Source organism: Lycium ferocissimum, chromosome 5 (genome assembly GCF_029784015.1).
Source record: "Lycium ferocissimum isolate CSIRO_LF1 chromosome 5, AGI_CSIRO_Lferr_CH_V1, whole genome shotgun sequence".
Classification (NCBI taxonomy): domain Eukaryota; kingdom Viridiplantae; phylum Streptophyta; class Magnoliopsida; order Solanales; family Solanaceae; genus Lycium; species Lycium ferocissimum.
In genome coordinates, this window is record NC_081346.1 from 57,810,733 (window position 1) to 57,829,046 (window position 18,314).

General features: G+C 34.8%; 1 long non-coding RNA gene across 1 annotated transcript; it reads left to right on the forward strand.

Moving 5' to 3' along the window:
- Positions 1–533: 533 nt before the first annotated feature.
- LOC132058433 (uncharacterized) lies at positions 534–12,997 on the forward strand. The gene is made up of 3 exons (XR_009415304.1): positions 534–749; positions 994–1,096; positions 12,947–12,997. It is a non-coding gene; the product is annotated as an uncharacterized LOC132058433 (long non-coding RNA).
- Positions 12,998–18,314: the final 5,317 nt, after the last annotated feature.

The following is an 18,314-nucleotide window of genomic DNA, read 5'->3' on the forward strand; positions in this document are numbered from 1 at the left end:
ACAATGCACAAGAATGTAAACTATAATCATGACATAGGATTACTAGGTGTTATATACATACCGTAAGAATAATTAAGAAAACACATAAAAGGACATACATTAATCCTAAAGAGACATCCTGCTTACCTTTCTTTGTTAAGGATATTTGATTTTTTCAATCGTTAAAATTAGGGATCAAATGCAAAAGATGACTTATTACACTTGGGTTTTTTTTTTTTGCTTTAAACTTAATTGCCCACTATTTTAATTTTTTGAGTAATGTATTAAATTTCGGTGCGCGTTCGGTTTTCGGTTCGGTTTTATCAAACTTCGGTCCGCTATTTCGGTTTCGGTTTTTTGACGATGGACGCTAAACACCGAACCAAACTAGTCATTCGGTTCGGTCGATTTGTCAAGTTTCAAATTCGGTTCGGTTCGATTTTTCGATTTTCGGTAATTATGCCCAGTCCTACTTTCGCAGCAGAAAGACTGCTTCTTGGACTTCTGTGCAGGCATTTATTATAACGTATTCCATTTATTTGAATCTCTTTCATCTTCCACTGCCTATTGAAACAGTACAAATACATTTTATCTCAACCTTTGAAATATTTCATTGAATTTTCAACATTTATTACACATTCATGTTTGCTTACCCTTCTCATCCGTTATACTATGGATCTGGAGACTTTTATAATATCATTTTTGTTTTGCATAAATCATCAAAGACCTAACTTCCAAAAGAATAATTTTCCTTTTTTCAAAAGTCGATGGTAATTAAGAACTTCAAATTTGTTTCTCTCTCCTTTTGCTTTCTTTTCATTTTTTTCGCAGCCTTTACTTTTCTGCGTTGCTGGTGGAATTTTTGTTATTCATTTGATTATATATTGTGTCAAAGAATTTCCCACCTTTAGCTGTATTATTAGCCTTATGCTTGATTTTTTTGGTTTGTAAAATTCGAATTAATTTATTCATTTGCCACTAGATTCTCATTAATTGTTTTCTGTACCATTTCAGATATGGAGGTTAAACCTAACATTTGTCTACATCAGTATTTTGAAATCACCAGCTGAAAGGGTTGGATGCAAATGTTGCGATTTTCCTGGTACTAAAATATTGTGTTGGTTATTCTTTTCCATGTTCACTCCTCTCTCTCTTTTTAGATGTTAAATTTTTCTCTTTTTATTTTATTAAACTTTATTTATTTATTTATGAAAAACATGAAGCTTCATCAGTGATAATAAAAGAGAGTCTTCCTTACATTAATAGTCATTGTGATACTTTTCTTTGGTCTTTGTTCTCTTTTGGTGTAAAATATATGTCCTCTCTTTTTTTTGCCCAATAGATTTTTGCACTGCAACATCTCTTATTTCCGTTATAAAAAATTACCAATTATTTCCTTTGCCTAATTAATTGCTCTTTGTGTGGTTCTTTATTCTTTGGCGTTCAACTAATTATTGAAAGTGAAGATTTTAGTTGGAGATAATATTTTTGACTGTCTCTTCCAGTGTCTCATAGATTTTAGTTGGAGACAACACAATGAAATGTTAATATAGGAAACATTTGCTATGATTACAATTATTTCACGTCTTAAAGTTAGTGCCTTATCTATAATAAATTATAACCTCCTCCTCTTTACAGTCGCATATGTTTAAGTTTTTTGTGTTGTTGAAATATATAAAAAAAGAAGCTCTCAAGCAGAATATTTAATGTATTAGAAGAACTACATAAGAAAGGACATTATTGTTACACCTCGGATTTTCGCACATTAAAGTCGCATCATGAGTTAGTCGACGTAAGTTCCAAAAAGAAATTATGTTGAGGATAAAAGGGATTGATTTTATTAATAAAAATGGTTATAAGAGTCTATAAATAATATTAGTAAGTGGCGGAAGATTTGAAGGGTGAATGAATCAAAGAAGCATGAGATTCATCAAAAGTCGGCAAGTTGGGAATACGATAACTTATACTTTTGGGTGAGATTAGGAGTGCTCCACATGCTAAGCAAGTAATGATATGAAGTATTTGAATTGTATAATGGCCTCTTGTTAAGTTTGGAAGTCAAACGAGTTGTAATACGAAAGTCGACAAAGGGCGTCACAAGTTAAGTTTGTAAATTTCACTGAAATTTGGGTCAGATGTCTCGGAGCTTTTCTCTCAATATACTTGGAGTTACGGGGTGATCCACCTATCAAATCGAAGGTCTATGAGTCTAGTTTTTAGTGGATTTTACCGTTTGTCAATGTGACATCAAAGTAGAGAGAAATTCGCATTTTTGTCCAAGGACGTAAACTGCCACAGGAACAAAGGGACATAGTCGGTATCATGCCCTATTTTTAACGGATTAAAACTAGTTCACAACTTATAGGCTATGTTTCCTCTGGTTTTGTAAATGTTCAGAGTCGCCACCTAATTTTAGGAAAATATTAGGAAACCATTCGTAAAAATGTAAACTCCATTTTTAGTCTTTGAAACCTGTGAGATTTTAGGTAAGGGTTTTATTTACCCCGAGGGGAAGGTGTTAGGCATCCCTCAGAGCCTATCCGAGGACAGTCTTTAAACTTAGTTTAATTAACACTAGAGGGGGATTATTTATCTATTTCTTATTTACTACTGCCTATTTTAAATAACTGCTAAAGGAACTAATATCCAAAGATAATTTTTACAAATAACACTTTTTTTAAAGTCACGATCACGTAAATAAATATATGCGCGTCTGCAAATGCTCAGTGGGGAATATAGATGCACGTATGTAAAAAAATGATGTATGTGTATGTTTATTTGTAAAGTAAATGGTTTAATATGCCTGAGATGTAAACATATATATACATATTCATGACGTATTTTGTATAAAATAGTGTAAAAATGGGAGGATTAGTATGTATATTTTTTGAGAAAATAATGTACATATAGGATATTTATTTCCTACGTAAGGTGGTATATAATGTTTCAAAAATAGTCATTTGTGATTATGAAAGTATTATATATGTATAAACGTGATGTAAAGATGATTAAAGGAATTACTGAAAATAAAATAGTATATATATGTATGAGCGTATATAAAATGGGATATTTACCTTATGGCTTTCGTAAAATAGCTTGAGCCACTATACTCGGGCTCTAATATAATTTCCTCGTTTAAATTTAATGAATCTAACCTGTTCAATATGTTAGCATAAAAACAGAAAATGATTACCCATAAAATACGCATCTCATCCTTTTGAAACCCCTATTTGAATCGCTCATTTTGTTAAAATGGATAAAAAAAAAAAAAGGAACGTTAATTAACTTTAAAGAAGAGAAAAAGAAAAAATCAGCCTTATCTATTGGTTAGAAAATGTTTACAACCTGTGAAATACGCAAAGTTAAAGGGACGTTTGTCACTTCTTCATCCTAAGCTATCCTTAAACCAAGATCTATATCTAAGGAAAAGTACAATGACAAAGTTCGCCATTCACAAGTTCACAAACAAACAAGAAATAAAATCCTACAAATACAAACCCATAAAATGTTAGTCAGGGGGTGCAAATAACGTATAATAATACAAAATATATAAAAATTTTAAGAGAGGAAGAGGGACGGAGACTCTTGACATGAAAGTGGGGGACAGCTAGACACGAGCATTGCGGATGCAGCCATTGTTTTTTTTTCTCTGAATCTGGGCAGAATCCGGAGTTGCCTTAACTCCAAATGCTCCCAAGTGTTGCATGAAGAAGGAAAAAAAAAAAGAAGCAAAGGATTAGAAGCGATCTTAATCACAAGCATAAAACTATTTAATAAGATTAATCACATAATCTGAAATGAAGCACGTGTCTTGCTTGGTTTCCAGAATTTACACAAGACATCCCATTTATTGAATGGTCATCGTAACTTAGTCCAGTTTCGACATATTAGGCAAGGTTTCGAGATTGTTAAAGTAGATGAGCACATAAGACAGCTTTATGACACAAAAGTATCTAAATTCATGACACAAAAGTATCCTTAGTTATTTTTGCAAGTTACGAGAGTCATAAGCACTTAATGCTAAGAATTTCAACTACTTAAGTAAACTTAAGTTAAGGAATATTTGGTAGTCAACTATTTGGGAATAGTTGCCAGCAAGTAAAAATACTAACCACACTCAGTATACTTTCAAGAAAAAAGTGAACCTGAAAGATATTTCAACTACTTAATTTTTTAACATATGGGCAAGCATTTTATGTAACATTTTTCTAAACAGGGTTTATAATAAACAGGCCAGGTCCTATACTACTAAACCAAAATTTCAGAAGCTAACCCACATAAGGAGATGATCCAAAAAATAATTTGTTAGTTAGTTTGAGTTAGAGATTTGCTACTACAAGAAAATGTATGTTCGTGAAGGCTTAACTGGATTAAAATCCTTTCATGCCGAGGGACTCACTAGCTATGTTCACAAAGGTTACAAGACTTTGACATAGTTGTAGGGAGTAGAGGGAAGGATTTTGGGCTAAATTTTGAGTAATGATAAGATTAAAGAGAGAGATAGATCCCATGAGGGATCCATCCCCTGACTAACATACTTAAAGAAACACCTCCTTGTCTTTAAAAACTTTCTACACTACTCACTAATATCCAACAAAATAACTACCTAACTCGGACATTCAAGACACAAAAATGAGACAAGAGATAATTCGATGCATAGCAAAATTAATTTAGAAACCCCAAGCTCCCAAACAAGTAGCAAAGACAGATTGCAAACTTTGTATCCCGAGCAAGGAACAAGGTCGTTAGGAACTCATACATACGAGCATAGTCAATGGGATCAACACCTAAATCTATCCTAACAAAGAATTGAGTGTATACACAAAACACCATGGTTGTTTTATCTTAGTTTTACAGATTGGGAACAGGATTTTAGACTAAAACCTCCTTTAAAACAGGTACGTCACCATATTAACTTATTAATGGCCTACTACAATTAACAGTGTGGCCAGTCAATTTGTGTGCCCTAACACACTCAAATTGTATTGTAAAGAAGAAGCCAACTTTGTTTTAAAGTTAATCAACCCATAATTCTCAAGAAAAAAAACCTTAAAAGAAACATGCTAAACCATCACCCTTTCCTTAAACAGAATAGTAAGTAAAACTGGAGATTCACATTCCTAATGTTAAAGTCTTGAAGAAAACCAAAGTGAAGAAATGAATAAAAAAGTAAACTTCCCTTAAGGGAGGAAAAGAAGCAAACCACTTTTGTGTTAGAAAACCTTGAAACAAAATTAACTGATGGCTAAAAAAGGCATTCAAATATACATCCGAGTACTTAATAGTTAGTCAAACAACACTTTAAGTCTATGCTAAATAGAGAGCCTGGTCTGAAGTTCTACACGAAGTTTGAGAGGGAAATCACTCAAAGAGGTAGCTTTAAGGATGCTAAAAATATTCTAAACTTAGCAAATATTTGTGGGTGAATGCCAAATGAAGACACCGAACAAAACTTTCGCACATACATGGACTTCAATCATAGAAAATGACAAACTCAAACCAAGTCCAAAGGATGACAGATTATATAGATATCAAGACAAAATCGAATGAAACAGCCCTAGAATTTGATTGAGACTTTGGGAAAATTTAATGCTCAACAAAAAAAAGACAAGCTTGTCTAGTTGACAACTAAACCCTCAACTTAAACAAATCATATTACGGGTACCTAAACAATAACACTAGATGTCATGAAAGATTCAATTATAGGATTTTTGCAAGCCCACAATTTACAACATGCGTTTTAAGGCGCTTCATTTCCATTCTTGAATAAGCGAAATCTCAACATTAGTTAAAATACGGAGTATATAATCTCATTCCAGGTCTAACAATGCTTTACACATCCGATGAACCATTGCAAATTGTTAGATTTCACATTTGTACAAGAATTCCGACTTCAACAATCTTAGAAAATTCTTAAATAGTTCAAACAACATCGTGCAATTCTAAGACCTCTCAACTCCGAGAATCCAAATAGGAAAAAAAGAAGAAAAAAAAATGTACATTAGGGAAGCTATCTAAACAAATGTCATTCAACTTATAAAGTAGTAATGACTTTAAACCTCAATTATCATTAGTTCAATTCTCTAGACAGACAACGATCGTGGAAAAAGGAAACAATGAATGACCAACAAACATAGCTTATACAACCAGTGACTACGTGATCATACAAAATTCATAGTTAAAGTTCCTTCCCTCATTTCTTTTAGGCATGGCTATGTTCACACTTATTCTGCTTATTCTTATACAGGTTCTCTTTTTAAAGACAATGACTAAACATAGTTGAGTCTAATACCTATGTTTCATACACACATAGAACAAACTTAACCAATGCACAACAAGGTCTTGATTCGTAACTAGATTTTCCTATGCAATGCACCAAAATTAAACAAAAGAGTTCTACTTTATCAATTTGCATCATAAATGTATATCGTTATAATCGCATAATGTCCATCCGCATCTCACAGATGTTTGGGAACTACTAAAGCTTAAAATAGCACATAATTACTTTGATTTAGCTAACCAATTTAATAACTTATGACAATAGTTAATAAAGCACATTCTTGCATATTTAAAGCCTATTTTAAGTACCAAAGATCAATTCGCTTAGATACAATTCAAACTGGGAAAACAACCTCATATTTAAGAGAAGAATGATCATTATGAAAAGCAACTCTTTAGCCAATTGTGAATTCTACTTAGGCTAGATCCCAGAAACTGTTATCAGACTCAAGCCTCTCCCTTAACCTCACTCTAAAGCTAAATGACAGCCTCTTAAAGTCTTTGGGATTAGATTAGATGTTTAGTGTGGCCTTAAACTTATTATTTTATCACAGAATCCCATTTAGCAACCAAAAAATCTTGTTTTAAACCGTTTATCAATTTTTAGTGTATTGTCATGTTAAGTGACCAAAACAGAGATGACTGCCCAACACTTTTGAACAAAGAATAGCCGGTTTGGTCATAACAAAACACATATATACAAGGTTGCCACATATCCAAACTTTAAGCTATTGGCATTTCGTAAAGAAAGGAAAGGGGCTCAACTACATCTTAGTTTCATAACCAACATAGACATGCCTAGCAATCATAAGAGAAGACTTTGAACTAAAAGTTGTATCAATGAGGTTTCAAAACTGGAAACACTATATTTGAGTTCCTGAAAGCTCAATGAGTTTATCAGTGAACTTTACACCAAAACAATGTTTGAATCCCTTTAATACCTATGATTATGGGAGATTTTTACACTTAAAGATTCCTACTTCAGTTAAACAAAAAGGAGACCTCTCAAGACTTCAATTAACCCACACTTAAAATAGACACACAAACAAACTATAATCCAAGCTTAAGGCGATTCATCTCGTGTTTAATAAGAAACTTTCAAGGAGACACACGGGTTAAACATCCTAGTCTCATGCTCATGTCACAATCTCGGACTAGTACTTTATTGAAAACTTATTTAAACCAACCATGATGATTAATTGAAACCAAATGTATGTTAATTGTCACGACCCAACCCCGTAGGCCGTGACTAGTGCCCGAATTGGGCACCCAAACACAATCACAAATCCGAATCGCAAACAGATGGCTTATACAGACACAAATATCAAACGCTGTCTCAGATCATATCAAACTGTCGCAAACATATCTCAAACACAACCGTATATATATCAAAGCTAGCAAGGCTATCAAATGGCGCAACGGCCCAAAATATATACAAATGCAAGCCGACGAGGGCCGCTACGCGAATGGGATCGCCTGAACATATATCATACAAACACAATCGTACGTAATGGGCATAACCCATATACATGTCCACGTACCTCTAAAGAGACAAATAGAATCATATGACGGGACGTGGCCCCGCCGTACCCGAACAAATATATACAAATGCAACAAACGAATATATACCAAAATGTGACTCTAAATAAGGGAGCACTCCAAACAAAGAAGAGGGTGTCCTAAACGGTGGATCACCAAACCGTGCGTCCGTACCGCGGGCATGAAACGCGACCCGAAGAAAGGGGGTCAGTACGAAATATGTACTGAGTATGCAAAGCGAAAGTACAGTAGAAAATCTGAGTAATAATCGAAACAGAGTATGGAAAGTAAATACATATCCAAAAATGTCAAAATGTTTACTTTCAAAATACAAATCATGCATAAAGTACGAAATATGGTCGCTCGCCCGTCGATGGCGCCATAACACAGCATAACACCAGAAAGTTTCAAATCTCCGAATCCCCGTCACATATCACAACACAGCATAACGCCAAACACAACATAACGCCCAATATAAGCGAAACCCGCCCTCGAGCGAGGAGCTCGGTGAACCGTAAACACAGCATAACACCGTGAGTATATCATAATGCGCACGACAACAAACCGGCCCGGACTCCTCGGCGAAAGGTATAACGTAACGCACGAGCGGAGTCGTGAGGAATCATATGCATAACATCATTCTCATAAATCCAAAAGATAAGTAAAATAGTCATATTTGAAATCGGAATAATAATTACAACATTTTCTTTCAAAAGTTGTCGAAATTACATAAAGGAACGTCGCGGGCCCCACGGGCGGGTGTAGACCCGAGCTGGGCCCGCCTATGGAAAACATACCCATCCTACATCATACAATCTTCTACGAAAATCTCAAAGCAATCCGAGCTCTTCTGTGAAAGTTATGGGCGTTTGTAGTTTTAGAATCGTTAAAGAATAAACTCTTTTAAAAATCAAACTTTCATGCAACCTTTACAAGTCAATAATTCCAAGGACATAGGATCAATATTTCATAACATCAACATGTGAATATCAAGAAACAAATGCGTATTATAGACATGCTCGGATTGCGAGAATAGAGTCTCCTCGCGGCTCGTGTCATAGCCTATTTTAACTAAGGCATGCCAAAGAAGGAAGGTTGAGCTTTACATACCTCAAACGCTCTCCAATACAATCCAAACTCAAGCTGAATCCAACCTACGTCTCGGGATGCCCAAGGTCTACAAACAAGTCATAATATGCCAAACATTAGCTATAGACATTTTGGGCATTTAATTCCAATTTAGCCCTTAATTCTCTGAAAATTGGGCAAAGCATTTCCCCTGTAAATAGGCCACCCCGAGAATTTAACTCGGCCAAATCAATCAACAACAACAACCAACCTAGCAACATCAAAAACCAATCCGGAAGGCAATACAACAATAATAACTCTCTTTTCCATCATTCAACAACATTCATAAATTCAATTCAACGGCTTACCTTCAAGCCAACATCGATGCTTATACATTCAACTACTAACCCGAACCCATACCAACAATATTTAAAGACATTCAAAGCAATTCATATAACATTTCCAACAATCCAACAATTTCTCCAATTCACCCGAAATCGGTCCCAAACCCGAGAACCTCACTTTAACACATTCCTCATTTTCAAATCATGATTTGCATCCACAATTCACATTCTAACAATGCTATTCTCATCAATATACAAATTACATTAAATGTACAATAACCTCCAAATCAGTCCGCAACAATTACAACATCATTTTGAGTCATTAAACATTCATTTCCAATATAGAATTCATAACGACGACGACTAAAACGTTAAGCGATATTAATTCATTTCTTGCTACATAAATGGCCTACATTCGGCCAACACCTCCCACCAACATATAAAGATGATTCTCATTCCTTTCTCGACTCTACAACAATCACAACATGCTAACAAGACTTTAATTCATTGCTTCAATACCACACAACACACACACCTCACACGGCTATGCACTACACACACAACCAAGATTCCAACTTACTCTATTTCATGATATTCATCCATTTTAACATACTACAACATGCATACAACCTTTATAACATACAAAACATAATCAAATCTTACCTTTCTTCTTCCAACTTCACAATAGGCTAGGGTTTCCAAGGATGAAAACTAGCGGGTTGATCACTCCAAAAACACTTCCACGCTACTTAGGGACCTCAAAATAGTGGGTTTGCATCAAAGAAATAATTTTGGCAAGGCTAGAAATGAAGTTGGTTTTCTTGCTCTCTTGGCCGAGAGCCTCCTCTTGTGGTGTTCTTCACTTCTATTTTTTTTTCTAAGTGTTGGAAAATGAATAATGAAGACTAGTTGATCATCTTTTGCTATTATATGAATATGACTCAAGTGACCTTGGCCCACACCATGTGTTGGAGCAATAAGAATTGAACACAAAATGGGTGGGCCAATTCCAATAACTACACGGCCAAATGCAAGTAAATTGCATGATTTTCAAGTTCCATGAATTCCAATTTTGGTCCCAAATTTTCTTAATTGTTCCATGCCAACAAATTCATGCACAAATTATGACTCAAAATGAAATCGAAGGTCAAAAATCTCGACTTTGCATCCCGAAATGGTTTGGACCCTAACTTGTCTTAGTTAATCCGGATTGTTCCAATGTACAAAAATGCGGGATATAACATTAATAACTACCAAACAACATTCATGCTAAATAATTCCCACAATGACTTGTGAATCAGTTCTTACATTAGTATTAACTTGAACTAAACATAATGAGAGAAGCTAAAACTAAATCATTATTAACACTAAACCAACAACACTGTGTTACCTGAACAACTCCCAACCCTTAAAACTTAAAATAACACAACCTTTCTGTCAACGTTAAGCCACATATTTTAATAATCCTCTCAAATCAAACCAAACGAACACCTATGCTAATGCAGAAATAAATGACAGGAATAAAAACGTGTTCAAGTATTATCTTTTTGACGGCAGCGACGGGGTTAAACACATATTCGACGAAATTAGTCGTTCTACACTAATTTACAACAAAACGAGGAGGGAACACATTCTAGCCAACTAACCCAAATAAACGACGAGAAATACTTGAACAACTACATTTCTACTTTTACAAAATTGAAGACGAAGAGAAGACGAGTGCGATTACCTTCTTCGGGACAGCGAACTGAGGCTATTTATCGTCGTCGAGTCTCCGAATCCGCTCGAAAATCTTGTCGCTTTAGCCGAGAACTTGAAGAAGGGATTTCGACAATCAAAAACTTAGAAAAAAAAATAAGATTTTTCACAAAATCCAAGTTTTTAATAAAAGGAATTTTATGAGACGAAAACTTGTGAAAAACAAAAGGGATTTTCGTGGTTCTTCACCCTGTTCTAAAATGGCTCACTAAGGGTTCTATTTATAGCTGGATTGTTGGACTCTTGCAGCTGAAGTTCGAAATTCAAAATTAAAGAAAAGAAGGGGAAAAGTGACGGTTTTCTGAGAATTGTTGGAAAAGAGGAGAAAAGTTATGAAATGAAGAGATAAGACTTATCTTTTCAGAGATGGTATCAGTCATTGGAGCTATTAGGGATAGAATCCGGCGGATTCTTGCTTGTGTCCATTGAATCAAAGAAAACGATCTTGGAACTGGTGGTCCATTGCCCTCCTCTTCTACAGAGGTTGAAACGACCTATATTGGCTCCTTTCGGCTCTGCCACCACGTCAATCAGAGACGTGGTAGCAAAAGGCGGTTATGGCTTCATGCCCGCATTTCACTATTTTTTTTTTCGATTCAAGAGAGAGGAAGGTTGTTTTGCAGTCGATGGTCGTGGTGGCGATGAGAAGACGTGATGGAAGTGACGGGGTGGCGGCGAATGGCGGCACGGTGGTTGAAGAGAGAAGGGGTCGTTTGGTTAGGGTGGTCGAAGGAGAAAAGGGGTTCGTTTGGTTGGGATGAAAATGGGGTTGAAGACTTAGTTTGGGGATTTAGGTGGTGGCTTTAGTTTTAGGTGGGGTGGGTGGGGGATATTGGGTGAGGGTTAGATATTTTTGGGCCACGATTTTGTAGGAATAGGATTTGGCCCAAATTTTAGGTAGATGAATTAATTTCTAATCTCCCTCTATTTCAATCAATTAATTAAAATATGCTTCTTTGTCTTAATTAATTCCCACAAAATGCATACCTATATAAATCATGACACAAGTAATTTAATATACGCATTTAGTTTAAAAATAGAGTAAAAGATGATTCATACGGTAATAAGTAAGATTAAAGGAAAAATGCCAATGCCAATACGAATATCAACATTATTATTTTTTTTTTTTCGAATGATTATAAAAAAAGATGTTTAGTCCTTTTCAATTATAAAATATGATGTTTGGTCATTTTTAAGAAACAATAAAAATGCTCTTAACTTTAGAGAGATATATCTCGAAAAAATAGCGTAATAATTAGTGCAAATATTCCTAACTTGTTTGGGGAATTTTCAGGACTAAAAGCATAGTGAAATTAATTAAACAAAAAGGGAGGGCCAAAATTGGGTGTCAACAGTCGGTGGTCAAAGTTGTCCTTGTATATATATTCACCCCTTCCACGACTTGTCTCTTATTTTTCCTCTTCCTAAGAACTCCAAACCCTAGAATTCATGCTTAAATACTTCCCCATCAATCACAAGATAATCAAAGGGAAAATTATACAAGTCTAACACAAGGAACAAGGTAGTGATCTTGGAATCGGTAAATTCTCGCTAATTCGATTTTTGGAAGGAAACTTCATCAAGAAGCAATTTATAGTTTGGAGTGATTTGCATAGTTCGAGGTATGTTTTGATCCCTTTCTCCTCTTCTTAAGCTTTATAAGTTTTTAAACCTAAGAAAATGGAGGGAAAATCCCATATGAATAAGTTATGGTTAAAGCTTGAAGCTTCCATGGACATGGTTAAATTGTTGAGCTATTTGTGTTGGGTTTGTTGTATTGTTTAGAGTTATGATGGTATGGATTAGATCATGGTAGTAAGGAGGAGTATAAAAGTAGGTTTTTGATAGTGTTTTACAAGAAGCTACACTACAAAAGAGCTTACAAACTTGTGCCTACGAATTGCTCGATAAAATGTCTAAATGAAGATTTTTATTGGCTATATGCTCAAAGTTGATCTTGAATTGTTCGTATCTTGTAGGAAGTCAGTTATAAAGTGTTCGAAGCTTATGGAAATGTGTATAACTCCAATCGATGAGGTATGTAGGGCTTTCTCTTCTCTTTTGTGGCATGACTAGAACTCGACGAACGTTTCATTGATACATTCATTCCGTGAAAACATAAGTCGATCATGTTCTTTTACTTGAGCAGCCCTCTACTTCATACATCACTTATATTAAAGTGCCGTCCATATTTTCATGTTTCCTTGGTTATTGATTGAAACGTTTTCGTAAAACTTGAGTCAACCGTATCCTGAAATGATTAAGCTTACCTCTTCTCCGAAATAACTTGTATTCCCGCATCCTTATCTTTCTTGTCCATCACTTAAAGATGACAGACCTTCCATTGATATAAGTTTCCACTAAATATGAGATGAATACGCTTCCTTGTGATTGACTAATCTTTATTTCATATATGATTGCATCAAACGCCTTTCATGCCTCCATATCTCTTTTGGCCACCAAATTAGAATGTTTCCGCTAAACTTGGATTGATCATATACCATCCGTACGGTTGGACTCTACTTCATGTGTAACTCGTACCAAGTATCTTACATGTTCTCCATGTTGTTTTCTCTTGAATTGAAAGGTAAAGAATGTAGCGACCATAACGATAGTCGGAGGGTAACGACGATAGGTCACTCTGACTCTTCTTATGATATTTCTTCTGAGGTTAGTCTTGCATTGCACTTATATATATGTATTTATTTTTATTATCGAGCCGCGCTATAGTCGGCTGGGTAGGCACTTATATGTGCACCTAGACATGTTTCTTTCTTTACCGAGCCGTGTTGTAGGCGGCCGGCAGACACGTAGTCGTGCACCTAGATGTATTTCTTTCTTTACCGAGCCATGTTGTAGGCGGCGGCAGGCACGTAATGCGCATTGCCACCGATCGATTGGGCGAGAGATGAAATTATGATGATGAGCTACCCCACGTAGGGATTTATTATTGTTATATGATATGATATATGCCTCCACCGGAGGGAATGATTTTACGGCATGCATTTACATTTATGTCATGATTATGGTCGCCCTCGTGGCCTCGTTCGCAGTTTGAGTTGTCTCTACATCTTTTCCCAAGTTATTTGTATCTCTTATGCTTATGTTATGTTTATGCTTATCGCCTTACATACTCGGTACATCTTTCGTCACCGACGCATTTTGTCTTGCGCTTTGTGATCATGCCCACAAAATACGAGAGACGGATTGTTGTACCTTTCTCAGTAGGATACCAAAGTTCAGCAAGGATGTTCACACTCTATTCTCCGGAGTTGCTGGTCAGAGTCATTAAATAGGATGCATGCATGTATATATATATTATGAGTATGGCTATTGGGTACGTCGGGGCCACCGTCCCGACCATTTGATGCATATTAGTTCTCTTAGAGGCTTACAGACTATCAGTCAGTGTCCAAGTATTGTGTTTGGCCTTGCCGGCCTTCTGACTAGTTGTCTTTCTTGGTTGTGGCCTTGTCGGCCCTAGTTATCATATATGTGTTGTTGGGCCTTTTCTGCTTGCAGGTTGTTATGATATACTTCTTACTATTATTATTTAGCGGCCTCATCGGCCTATGATTCACGTTACAAAGTTTAGATATCACGGTTGGTTCGCTCGGCCCTTCGGGTGCCGGGTGCCGGCCACACCCCCAAGGTTGGGCTTTGAATTTACAATAGATATATATTTGTATAGGTAGAAGGGTAATTTAGTCTTTTGCATTATTTCTACATATTATAAATACCTCTATAAGTGTACAAGTAATTCACCTTACTACAATTACTGTTTCAAACTCCTTTCTTCTCTGCTTTCCATCCACACTCAAAGAAGTACGTACACCTACTTTTATATTTAACAACACGATAGAAATTGAATGACACCCAATGGCTGAAAATCCATGGTGATTGTCTGGAAAAAAGTGAGTGTTTTTTATTTTTAATTTTCTCAGACAACTAAGATTGAAATATCGTTTGTTAAGTGATTTTTTGATAACTTAAATATGCAAAGATACATCATGGCTAAAGATTCAAAGGTGGACCACAACAGAATAGAAGTCAAAATAAGTATCAAGTGAAGAAACTTAAAGAAGTAAAGGTAAAAACTTATTTTATATCGAATCAATAAATATAGGGAGATTTGGAATCCTCGAGAGCTGTTCTGGAGAAATCATGGGAAGCAACAGGCTATGATCATGACGCATTGACAAGCTTAGAAGCTGAAATCATAGAGACTAGCATGCAGCACAGTCGATATGTCAATTTGGGAATCAAGAAAAAATTTCTTAGCAAAGCCTCAAAAAATAGAATGAGTTCGCTATTACTACCACAGAAAAGCGGTCGCCTCACCCTCTGGAAATAGGAGGGGCACAACCAAAGTATCAGAGGCCTCAAACTCATCTGAAGCTGGAGAATGACATAAAAATAAATTCTCTAATCATTTATTGCTATTTTAACTGCAAGATATAGATTGAATATATAACATCTGCACATGGATCCCACAAAGGAAGGAAGTGTCCACTAACCTAACTAAAGACGGGTTGCTAAGAGGGAATAGGAAGTGTCCACTAACCTAACTTTGCTAATCTCTCAAATAAACAAATAGAAAGATAAAGACCAAAGGTCTCTTTTTTCTCTTAAACTTGTTTAAAGCATGGATTGCTAACAGGGGAAAGAAGAAAGATTTTGATCATTATCTGATCCTAAAATGCCCACTAACCAAACAGCTAAGAAAATAATTCCTAATATAAAAAAGATGCATCTACTGTGCTACAACATTTGACAAATATCTATGCTTGATGTTCCAAATATGTTGTAGAAAATAAAGTGTTGGTTTATACTTAGTTCAAAATGGAGAATTTGGGTCAGATTAATAAGCTTACGACCATTGAACAAACTTGTTTGATGAACATAGTTTATGCGCCGCTAATGTAGCGGCTTGTCGAGCATTTGACAAACTCACACCATCCATTTCAACTAAGATTTGTTCCCCGGACTCAGCTCAATATGTATCTAATGCAATGTTAACTTGTATTACCATTTCCATGCAAGTCCCTCGAACATCACAAAGAATTCTGGTCAATTATGATGGGGTTCTTGACAGAGTTAAATTCAAGATTCTCAAATATGACATCTCTACTTATCATCTACCAACCAGAAAATCCAGAAAGTTAGTAACTTGATGTGGCAATGCAGCCACAGCTAGTTAAACAACAGAAGAACAACCAATATATTACTATTAATCTTTACTAGTAAAAAATTATATCAAAATCTCTCTGGTTTACTGGTATTATTATCAATTCTTAATGTATATTTTTTCTGGAAAGCGTCTCCCACTCACCAATAAAACATCGGAATACAATTTCTGGGAAAAAATATTACATGAAATACAAGTTTTCAGCAAAACATTTCCATGAAAAATGTTTTTTATCATACCAAACACACTCCAAGTAGCCATATCATAAATGACTTAACACGGTTAAATTGCGCCAACACGTATATCTTGATTCATAAGCCTCCGCACTTTGAGTGAATGTCTAAAATGGTCATTCAACTATAGCTAATTCTTCTCTAAAGTCATTTATGTTTGTTTTGTATCAACAAAGTCACTCAAGTTTGACAAGTTTATCTACAAAGTCATTACAACCAAAATATTAAAAGGATAATTATATAAACCTCCCCTCAAATTTGATTTCGCAACATTCACTTCCTTTGCGGTTGTACTTGCCTTTCTTTGATTAATTTTTTTTGTAATAATTTCTTAATCTAATTATTATTAAATATAAAAAAATTATTTATCTGATTTGTCATTTATGATATATTCTTTTACTTAATTAATTTTAAACATTCTTTTTTTAAGAAAAATGTATTTTCATTATTCACGTGACATAATAACTAGATTCTTTTTGTTTTGTCTTGATATATCTAGATTAAAAAAATTATTTAACACAAAGATTTTTTTATCAAATTTCTAAATTTGAAATCTCACCTACGTACATATGAAATTTATTTGGGCAATATAGCTATAAATACTTTAACACAATTACGAGTATATCTGCCTCTCAATGTGAGGAATTTCTTTTTGTATTTTTTTTTTCTAGAAAAGAGAAACATTTTACTTTTCTTGTTTGGTTGCTGTAAATACAAGGATAAAGAAAATTCAAGTTCCTAACTTGTCGGGGAGGACCATGCTGCATTTTTGGTTTCCTCTAAAATTTGTTCACTGAAGCAATTAATTTAACGTGAAAAATATTTCTTGTAATATTTCTTATATTTGCAATTCGTAAGATATCTGCATCTCTTTAACATAGAGAGGGTGATATACTCGTATTTATGTTGAAATATTTAGTATTATTTTTTTTTCGAAGTTTACGAAATTAATTAAACAAAAAAATATATCATAAGAATAAATTAATTAAATCATATTTTATATTAATAATAATTAGATTAAGAAATTATTACAAAACAAATAAAATAAGAGAAGCAAATATAACCACAAAGGAAGTAAGAGTTACGAAATCAAACTTGAGGGGTGGTTTATGTAATTATCCTTTTAGTATTTTTCTTGTAATGACTTTGTAGATAAACTTGTAACCTTGAGTGACTTTGTTGATGCAAAACAAACATAAATGACTTTAGTGAAGAATTTGTTATAGTTGAATGATCATTTAAGATATTCACTCTCACACTTTCTATCATACTACTTCAGGGAGAAAGGAATGAGTACACGTCCTAATCAGAGTAGGTAAGTGACTAGGTGTACGCCTAATAAAATGAGCCAGGTTCATAAGGTATTGGGCTATTATGCCAAAAAAATCTTCCGCGATTGCTTCCATCAGAGTGAAAACAGTGTAACTCTGCAAAAAGATGAGGGAAAAACCATCAGTATAGAGAACAAAAAGGGAAACCTTTATTCATTTCGTATTATTCATCCATTTCTATTTTTATTTTATTTTTCGTTCCAGTTAAATATGTACGTACAAGAAGATGAACTCAACCCCAAAAGCACTAAATGTTATTTGGCAAGGAAGGTTTGCTCAAGTTCATCTAAGGGAACCACCAATCCGTTCCCCAACCAATGTGAGACTCTAACAGTGTCATTATCATGATCACAGCTAATAGCATTTTATTTATATGTATATTAGGAGTCATTGATTAGCAGACTATGTTAGTGGGCACTCTTACAATCTGATGATTATCACAAAGCTAACTAAGTCTTAAACAGAACTCAATGATAGAAGCTGAAAATGGATTAATTCAAGGAAAATATTCTTGACCAAACAAGCCTGGCATATATAACTTGAAAGCTCAAATACAAGCAACAAGGATAACAAGTAAATTAAGGAAGAAGATGCC